Source organism: Macrobrachium nipponense, chromosome 13 (genome assembly GCF_015104395.2).
Source record: "Macrobrachium nipponense isolate FS-2020 chromosome 13, ASM1510439v2, whole genome shotgun sequence".
In the NCBI taxonomy this organism is placed as follows: domain Eukaryota; kingdom Metazoa; phylum Arthropoda; class Malacostraca; order Decapoda; family Palaemonidae; genus Macrobrachium; species Macrobrachium nipponense.
Genome location: NC_087206.1, coordinates 6,206,827 through 6,216,826, shown reverse-complemented (window position 1 = coordinate 6,216,826; position 10,000 = coordinate 6,206,827). Strand labels below are relative to the sequence as shown.

The following is a 10,000-nucleotide window of genomic DNA, read 5'->3' as shown; positions in this document are numbered from 1 at the left end:
TTTTTTAATAATCACTCGCTCTTGTAATTTATACCTAAAAATAGACAAGAATAGAAGAATGAATATGAAGTTTTAATTGGAATACTATTTCTTTTCTAGCAGACGATATTCTTGGCCAACTAAACTGTAGGCGCTCCAAAAGATGAGACTTCAACCCCAGAAAATGATGGATTCACCTAACAAAAAAAAAAAAAAATGTAATTCTGGAAAAACAAAAGCTGGAGAACATTCCAAATCTGTCATCGCGAGATCGAAGAACCGTTAGTGTAGTTCAAACTTCATAATAGCCTACGGTTGTTACTTTTACCATTATGAAATCTGTACCTCTGCCAAAGCAAGTTTTATTACGATGTCAAGAATCAAACACATCAGTGCTGTTTAAAAATAAGCCCTCTTTGAATGCTTCAGATTATGGCCGTTCACTACCGTACTTGCGAACTCAATCCCATAATTTAGAAATAATGAAACTATTCCTGTCTAGAGTATTTGAAACCAAATCAATACCACATGACACCAAACTAAGCATGCTATATTTCAGAACCGTGGTAAGGCATCACCACGAACGAACAAAAGCAAGGACCAACTATCGACCCAAAGAGACAACAAGAACGACAACAATTTCTTTGTAGTGATCATATTGTTACGATTAATAGAAAAGTTGCTAAAATTTATCGAGCTTTCTGCATTTCCCCTCTCATAAGAGGTAAACCTATGAGTAATAAATATATATATATATATATATATATATATATATATAATATATATATATATATATATATATTTCTGCATGTATATAAATAAATATCAAAATTACGATCAAAATACTGAAAATACATAACTTGATGACTGGAACCGAAAATGATTAAATACACAACATTTATATATTAATGACGTTAATATTAACAAAAATAGTACCAAACGGACATATCATGGAGAGCAGAGCTCTATTTCGGGCCATACATGAGAATGGGACCAGGCAAAGCGGCATAATAAAACCATAAAAGAATAAAAGTCTTTCTGGCAGTACATTAAATGCTGATACTCAACCGCTTATGAGAGAATGCAAGAGGTCTGAAGAGCCGGGGAAAGATGAATTTATTTATCAATTTCTTAGCTGTTGCTCGTTTGTGGATATGTTTAAGTTATTTGCTCTATCGTTATTTATCTATCATAAACCGTAATTCACTTTAATTATCTTCGCGCTGTTTATATACATATATATTTTTACTTAAGAGCGTTCTTTTCCATATTTTGGTCAAATACGAATAAACTTCCTGAAAAACTGTATAAAAGTTTTGTGTCATTTTTTGATCGGTTCGTAACAAGAAGACATATGGTGCTCATAAACGGTTATTTAACTATCTGTTAACTTCCATAATCTTTGCACTAACGTATGCTATTGTGATCCACAGCATGTAACCTATTGACTATTAATCTTTCTTTGTCGCTCTGTTACCAAGCGTTACTAAATCATTCAAACCGCCACTAACGCTAAAGGAAATGGCTTGGTTCCAGCCCCTTTATCCTCCTTCTCCTTAACCATTTTGGTCACTTTTTTGTTACTAGTTTTGGTACCTAACGTGTTTCTTTCTTTTTTATTTACCCCTTTATTAGAAAGATGGATCTGGGTAATTAGGTGATTATATCTATGACGCATGCACGGAACGTGACGTAACAGACAGAACCCTTATGACATATATACATGCAATGGGTGCCGTTTCTTATGACCTGTGCCTACCCACACCCCCACCGCCCCGGTCCCCTTCGCTCTACAGGTAAATTATCCCTATTCTCTTGGGGTGGAGGGGGGGGGGGGGTAAGAAACTCATATCTCTTCAGAATACAACGAAAGCCTGCGTGGGAGGTTCAACAAGCTACTCATGAGCCTCCTCGTACATATTTATAAAGTGGTTAATGTCGTCAAGGTTTTTGCAAATGGGGGTTCTACTTTGATTTAACCAATAAAGTATGGACTTGGCTAAAACTGTTGTGTTGTTTATCCCCTGTAACTATTATAACATATATAGCCTATATATATAATATATATCCCAAGTATAAAAGGCCCGTTAAAACAATGGTTTAAAGCTAAGGACTATATTTCGGTGGACTGCCTCCCACCCTTACTAAGTACTGAATGACTACTTGATAAGGGTGGGTCACCGTGGGTGTCAGTACACCGAAATATAGTCCTTAGCATTAAACCAGAGTGTTTTAATGGGTCTTTTATGCTGGAGACGTATCCTGTTTTAGAAGAATTTATTTACATTTATACACACACATACATGCACACCACCCACACACACACACTTTTATATATATATATATATATATATATATATATATAAATATATATATATATATAGTTTTTTTTATACCACACACATATATATATATATACACACACACACACACACACACATATATAACATATATATATATATATATATATATATATATAGATATCTATATGGGCTATATATATATATATATGGGATCTAATCCCAACGTTTGATGCTATAAGAAACAACAGGATTCCTGTTATTACGGTGGCATATATGCAACTACTGGGGTCACTGGAATCCACGTACCGCCTCACACCGCCCCCCCCGTGGAAAAATACTAAAACTCCACGAAGGTTAAAGAGCTAATAATTTTTACTTTATTCATTTGCCATTTTTTAAAAATTCCTATGTACACTTCTAGTTTTAACCGCTCTGCTGCGGGTCTGTGTGTGTGTGTGTGCGCGCGTGTGTGCAAATGAATAAATGCACAGTACAAAAACAACTGTGCTCTTTGGTATGTGCGTGTTCGTACGTCGAATTATTTAACCAATTAACAACTGACACCTCGAAGGCAAAGTTTCGTGTTTCGTTATCCATATTTACATATTTAATGGCAGGACCAGGTAAGCATTATAGAAAAATAATAGCGCTGTTATTGTTTGCTTTCCGTTTAGGCTCGTTACTGTGGCTGTGGTGTCTCGTGAAAAACGGAGAATAAGTTCGATTGTGGAAATATCAGTTAAAGCTTCATTGAGAGGACTAGAATAGCGATAAACGCATGCATCAATAAAGCAAAACACCACAAAACAAACCACAATAGCATTACTGTTATTGAATTGCTTTCAAAATCAATCATATCTCCAAAACTTGTAATAAACAAAGAATAAGCTCGAAAGGGTGGAATTATCAGTTAAGGGGCGACAGAGAAGATTAGAATAAAGGTAAACACATGTATCGGTGAAGGAAAAAAACAACACCACAATAATATTACTGTTATTACATTGTTATGATCATCAATATCACCATAATTATCATTATTATTGTTGTTGTTGTTGTAAATGGAAGTCAACGCGTGTTCCTAATCGTGCAAAGGCTTATCTGCTATACGGATCACCTGTTGCCATGGAAACGGTTTGTTGAGGTACAGGTGTAAACATATGGATCCATGCGCACGTTATTGTGTGTCGGTCGCTCAGTGTAAATATCCATCAATTAAATTATACGAAACATATAAAACGCTTATGTTTAGTACAAAGAGTGCATTGATACATATTTCTTTCTTAGGGTTTGTAAGTAATGAAATACGATTATGTATCTAGAGGTATACATAAGCTCAAAACAAACAGACTATCCTCTCACACCGAAACTCATGTACACACACACATACGCACATATATATCTCATAATATATATATATATATATATATATATATATATATATATATATATATATATATATATATATATATATATTTTCAAATTGTGCTATTCCGATAGCTTTTTGCTGCTTATCAACGCGATCCGGTAATGGTTTAGAAACCATAATTACACAAGATTTTATGAAATAGAAATATTATACCTCACTGCCCCACTAATCTGTGACTATCCGATGCATCCGAAACCTTTCTAAGGCTAAGCAATCTCAGGTGCTACGGAGTCATGAGTCATCTTAGGTGTCACTGGATAAGTCATTTCAAGCGCAACTGAGTCATGAATGATCTCAGGTGTCCCCGAGTCATGAGTCATTTCTCTGAGTCCTGAGTTATAACGTCAGGTGTCACTGAACCCAAGGTCATTTCAGCAGTCATGGAGTCATCTGTCACCACTCGTCTCAGGTGTCGCTGAGTCATAAGTTATCTTTGGTATCCTTAGGCATCTCAGGTGTCACTGAGTCCTTAATCATTCCAAGCGTCCTTGAATCGTGAGTTCTCTCAGGTGTCACTGAGCCACGTCATTTCCGGTGTCGGGGAGTTATTTGCCACGCGTCTCTCAGGTGTCGATGAGTCATGAGTTATCTTGGGTATGGTGAGTCATGTCAGGTGTCACTGAATGATGAGTTATCTTGGGTAGCTGAGCCATCTCATGTGTCCCGAGTCATGAGTCATTTAAAGTGTCTCAGAGTCGTGAGTCATCACAGGTTTCATCTGTGCAGGTACCACTGAGTCGTGAGTCACCGTCTTGAGGGGTGACATAGCCTTTGTATAAAGACTCCAAAGACCTAAGTTTTGAGCTTCCTTACTTAATTAAGGGTGCACTCAGTCACAAGTTCTCATTTATTCATTATTCGTGTCTATTGTCTAAATTATGGAACTGCCTTAATGTTTATTTTAAAAACTGATTTTTAAAGAAATATATGAAGGTCCTAATTTTAGAACACTTTTGACAAAAGGTAACCTCTTTATCATCCTTCTAATCTACGTTTCGCTCAAATTATTTTTTTTACATCGTTGTGTATCTACGTTCCTCGCCATTTCAATGATCTCAGTCACGAATACTATTCAGCTTTCACTTTTTTCCATTCTTGCAAATGCTTGTGAAGACTTTTATGCAATTTTCTTACCATATTCTGTAATATTAAAGTAACCAGTGAAATTTGTACTAATTAGTTACCTAAGTGCTGTCAAACAGTAAATAAATGGAAGGAAATCAAAGCTAATATTCTGGTCAAGTTAACAGAATAAAATTCATTCCTTATATTTTTTTTTCTCTCTCTCTTTCTCTTGGCGGTAAGCAATCTGGATTGTAGTAGATTAGTCTAATACTCGTCGTACGTCAAACTCTCTGGGGACAATACATTAGAGGTATTCACGAAGCCATATTTTACACAGTCAATAATTTGGATGTGGCAAAAGATTCGTTTTGTTGGAGGCGCGTACGAACTCTCAAGGTCGCAAGAAACACTAGGGATTTAGAACTTGCGTTAGCTAAATTTATCAGAAATGTAGAAATGCAGGTATTTATCTGTTTATGATGGTTAAAGGGCGGAATCTGTTGACGTGTTTTGGAGTAGAAGGAAATGTATGACTAAATAGCAAAAATGCGAAAAGAAGCGATTCAGAATTGTAAATTTATCTATAAGTAATCTGATCAAAGATATGTAACAGAATAGATGGTGATTTGTTTATGTTGCTACAAATAGTATCCTACAGCAGTTTCTGTATGAACTGTAAAATGAACTGAAGGCTTGGCATACTATACATCATGGTTTCCTTTCTTTTATATAAGCCTATGTATCGAAACGGCAAAAAAAAAAAAAAAAAACATCTTTGTCAAAGAAAGGTTTGCGCTGTGGTGTGCTTGGTTTTTGTTTCTATGTCACCTACTTTTGCACTGAAATCTCCAAGCATAACTACCATAGCACAGTTTCCAAACACAACCTGGCAGAGTAACATGTATGGTTTGTTGGTGATTTTGAATAATTTCAAAATCTGGGGTGAGATTGTAGAACTTTACACATTCTCGTTAAAAAAAAAAAAAATACAGTCGGTAGTGCCGAGAGTTTTTTAAAGTTCCAAACACCAGTATCTAAGGGCTGGGATCAATATGGCTGGAAAGAGCAACTGTTATGACCCACTGTACAAACAAAACAAAATTTGGCAATCTTGACCTTCAATATATGGTACACAATATGAGTGGGTAGGGAATGGGGCGGGGTGTTATAGTAATGTAGTGTTGATGGCGTTTATGACATGAATAAGTTATGCTAACACAATGCATATCGAAGCACGATAATGAAAGCGTAGTGGCATTTGATGTGCAAAATCGAGGATGAATTCGTTGATATTGACATATTTTCTTCACTTTTATCTTGCTGTGAAATACAGTTACATCATGACTTTCAAGTTGAGTACAACGCGTGATACGTACGGTACTAATAAAACATAGCGCATGAATAAGATGAGTAGAATGCATAAAATAACCAGATAATATTGGAATTTCCCCTTTTAGTTTTTTTGTAAAAGAAAACTATTGCGTCGGCTTTGTCTGTCTGTCCGCATTTTTTTCCGGTCCGCACTATTTCTGTTCGCCTTCAAATCTTAAAAAACTATAGTAACAGAGGCTAGAGGACTACAAATTGGTAATGTCGATCATCCACCCCCCAATCATGTTTTTTTTTTTTAATTAAGGTTAAAGTTTGCCATAATCGTACTTCTGGCAACGATTTAGGATAGGCCACATCAGTCAGTAGTTAGTCTCACGGGCCGCGGCTCATACAGCATTATACATATTTTCGGTGGCCTTGATTATACGCTGTAGCGGCTGTACAGAAAACTCGATTTCTTCGGCGCATATTTTACTTGTTTATTTTTAGCCTATACTACATTGGTCAATACAATCACTAAGATTATGGACTTGCAGCAAATTCACTCTCTCATTCCAACTTTAGTAATAATGATTGAGCAACAAATATATGAAAAACTAATTTTGCAATCCTCGATCACAACTCAAATTTTGCGTCATTTAAAATAAAAATTTTCAGAGGAATGAACAGCAATTGTTTTACCTCTGAAGTATCACGAAACCGTTACGCAGTAGTCACGTCTTGGCACTGTTTCTTAACTTGATTACTACATGTTCTCTTAGAGAAATAAAATCGTTAATATTAAATTACTCCCCTAACAGACGAATAATTTACACTGAAAACGGGTACACTATCAACGAGACGGGTATGCTTGCGGGTAGCTCATAGGCCTATACGGAAATATTGAAAAAATATATTCCATTCTTCCGTGACGACAATAGGCTATACATAAATATTTTAATTTTCGTTTTGGTAGAATTTTTGGAAAAACCAATTTCCTTACAACCGTATAAATTAGCCTATCAGCCATCACGTCCTACAGATCCCTCAAGTGAATTATAGTAGGCCTATACAATAATACAGACTTTTTAGAAAATATTCCTTTCTCTTCTTGACGGCAATATACATGAAAATATTCTCCATTTGTATAAATTGTTTAGGATTTTGGGGAAATGATTTCCTTAAGCCCATATATCGTTGATTAAATTGGCCTATTAGCCACCACGGACAACGACCCCTAGAGCGAACTACGTGAACTAACATCGCCATCCCTCTAGATATAACTTGACAGCCGTTCATATTGCAATAGGCCATGCGGACAACTATACATCACTAAAAGAATGTGAATAAGATAAAATCAATCTACAAACCTACACTAGAGGACAATGGTTAACTAACGAATCTCAGTGGCGGCTCGTCAGTAGGCGCTGTTGAACTGCAGCACCCCCATACATTTCATATATATTCACAAAATTATGAATATATGAGAAATTAAGTATAGGTTATCAAAAATCCTTAACAAATTATTACCATTCTCTTGTTCTTATATAAAACAAATTGAATTGAAACAATAACTGCAGTGCTCAACAGTTCTAATTTTGCTAGCAGGGTGATAATGTGGTAGCCAGCCAGCGGAAAGGTTACGTGAAGTCTGGCTGCATGACTGCCCTCTCGAGCAGTGCCAGTCTATCTGTTGGAGGGAGGTGTGTTTTGAAATTCGTCAAAGCTTAATCAATGTGTACTTTTAGTGATGGTGATCAAATTAGTGACGATACTGATGATATGTAATGTAATGCAGAATAATCAACTCAGTCGCGAGTTGCAGTAGTAAGTGGGAAAAAATGATAACCACATTAATGTCAATGAGTAAAATTCAAAACTAACTTTCGGCAGCGGTACTGCTGCCTTCCTCAGCCAGGGAGAGGGGAGAGAGAAAGTGTTTGTGTTTATGCAGTTAATGTAAAAAAAAATGTAATAAACAGCACGCCTATGAATGACAGCCACCAGCCGCCACTGCATATGTAATACGATATCAGATAAATAACACCCAAAGACAGCCAAGGGCTAACCTAGGACTAGGCCTACCTAAAGGCTGCATCTGACTGCAGCTCGTTACTCATACATTGCTAGCCAACACTGATTAAACTTCATCCAGTTTTAGTTTTATCTTAAACCCAAAGGCACTTTAAATCTCGTAATGAAAGGTTTAGATAAGTATACTCGTAACACTCACCCTACGATGGCTGATCTGAGCTTTTGTTAAACGAATCCGGAGAGGTCTGTTTGCTCATCGAGTTTTCTTTGCTTACGCAGGAATTTCTGCCTTCACGCTTGCTCTCGCGGTATCACCATCATTTCAAAATATCACCGATATACAGACGATGCGCGCAGGTTGCTAAAAAATGGGAGAAATAAGCCAGATAAAACACGGCACACAAAATCAAGCTGACACCTCTTTTCGAAGTTGTCATTCTCCCGCTCTCCGAGTCAAGTTACGTAAACAAACATTGCCATTGAGTGCAAATTCATACTTTAAATAACTTACTATTTTTCTTCATTTTCAATCCATACCTATTTTGTTTTACTTTTAAAATAGTTTTATCGTATGATTCTATCAAGCAGACCGATCTAAAGGTTGTTTTTATAATTAAAGTAGTAAATAAATGCATAGCTACAGCTGCCGTTGACTATGAATTCATACTGCAAATAACTTATTATTTTCTTCTTATTATCGTTCAATGCCTATTTAATTTTACTTTTACGCTGGTTTGCTGTATTATTCTATTAATCTGACTAGTTTAATCGTGGTTTTAATGCATGAATAAAGCAATAAATAAATACATAGCTGGCAACGTTTACCCCTTGACTAATTTGGCGCCCCATGGACAAATCAAGACTTTACAGCAAAACAATGGTTTAATTGAAAAATAGATTTTCCATGCAGACTTTTCATTTTTATTTAATATATATGGATATGGACTTTTACTCTACTGGACAGGACAGAGGAATATGTTAGGGAGCTTTTAATGCTGAAAGTAACTTACGTAATGGTTTGTAAAAGTCCTAATGATAAATACGGCGTTAGATCAAAATATAAAGCAGTTCTCAGAAAAGCCTTGACAATGCATGTCCTGCGATTGCTAGGTTCTCTTGATTTAACCCTTCATTTGGCAATTTGATCAAATTTAATGCAAATCTCCAGAGTTTATCTTCTGTTAAATACTTTGTGACCATAACACTTCCTGAAAAGCATCAAAGTCAGCTGCCGGGAATTGCAAGGTTTGAGTGTTTTTAATATATCAATATGAAAATATTCGTTTACTATCGTTTATTTCGTATTATACACGCGAAGTTTATCCTTGACTTCGAAGACTAGTTTTCAAAACTGAAGAATTTTTTAATTGAAAAAAAGTAAAACTTTTAACTCAGGAATTTTCCATTTTGCTCAGTGGGTGGGTTACTGTTGTTTGATGATGATATATTCATACCACACGATGCATTGCAACACTACTGGAAGGTTGATTACTCTCTCTCTCTCTCAGAAAATGAATTTATCCATGAAAAACTATACAACACTTGGGACATAGTAGTAAACTTTTTAATTTATGTAATGTAGTACCATACTGGACAGATTGTTTAGTGAACAATTCATTTTTCAAAAACACCTTATAATTATTTTTCAGTCTTCAGGAATCCCTGTTTACTCAAAAATATTAGTTTTAACTGAAGCTATTAGTAAATGAAACTGAACCCGTTTCGTTGCCTAGTTCTTATTTGCAAGAAGTCCTACGCATCAGCCACTTCAAATATCTACAGTCTCAGCTGATTGGGCGAGTCCAGAGGTTCATACCTGTAATTCTTACTCTCTTGAACGCCTTACCCTACTCAAGAACCACCTTTATTTATTTACCAGGGC

General features: G+C 35.9%; 1 protein-coding gene across 3 annotated transcripts in view; it reads left to right on the top strand.

Annotated features, from left to right (window-relative positions):
- Positions 1 to 10,000, top strand: part of LOC135225421 (phospholipid scramblase 1-like) — a 22,386-nt gene that overhangs the window by 8,591 nt on the left and 3,795 nt on the right. Inside the window, exon 1 of one of the 3 annotated variants that reach the window (XM_064264755.1) lies at positions 7,679 to 7,787. The exons of the other annotated variants lie outside the window; for them this stretch is intronic. The gene's annotated coding sequence lies outside the window, so the exon portion shown is untranslated. Of the gene's footprint in view, positions 1 to 7,678; positions 7,788 to 10,000 lie in introns of those variants that run through there. 3 annotated transcript variants of the gene reach the window in all.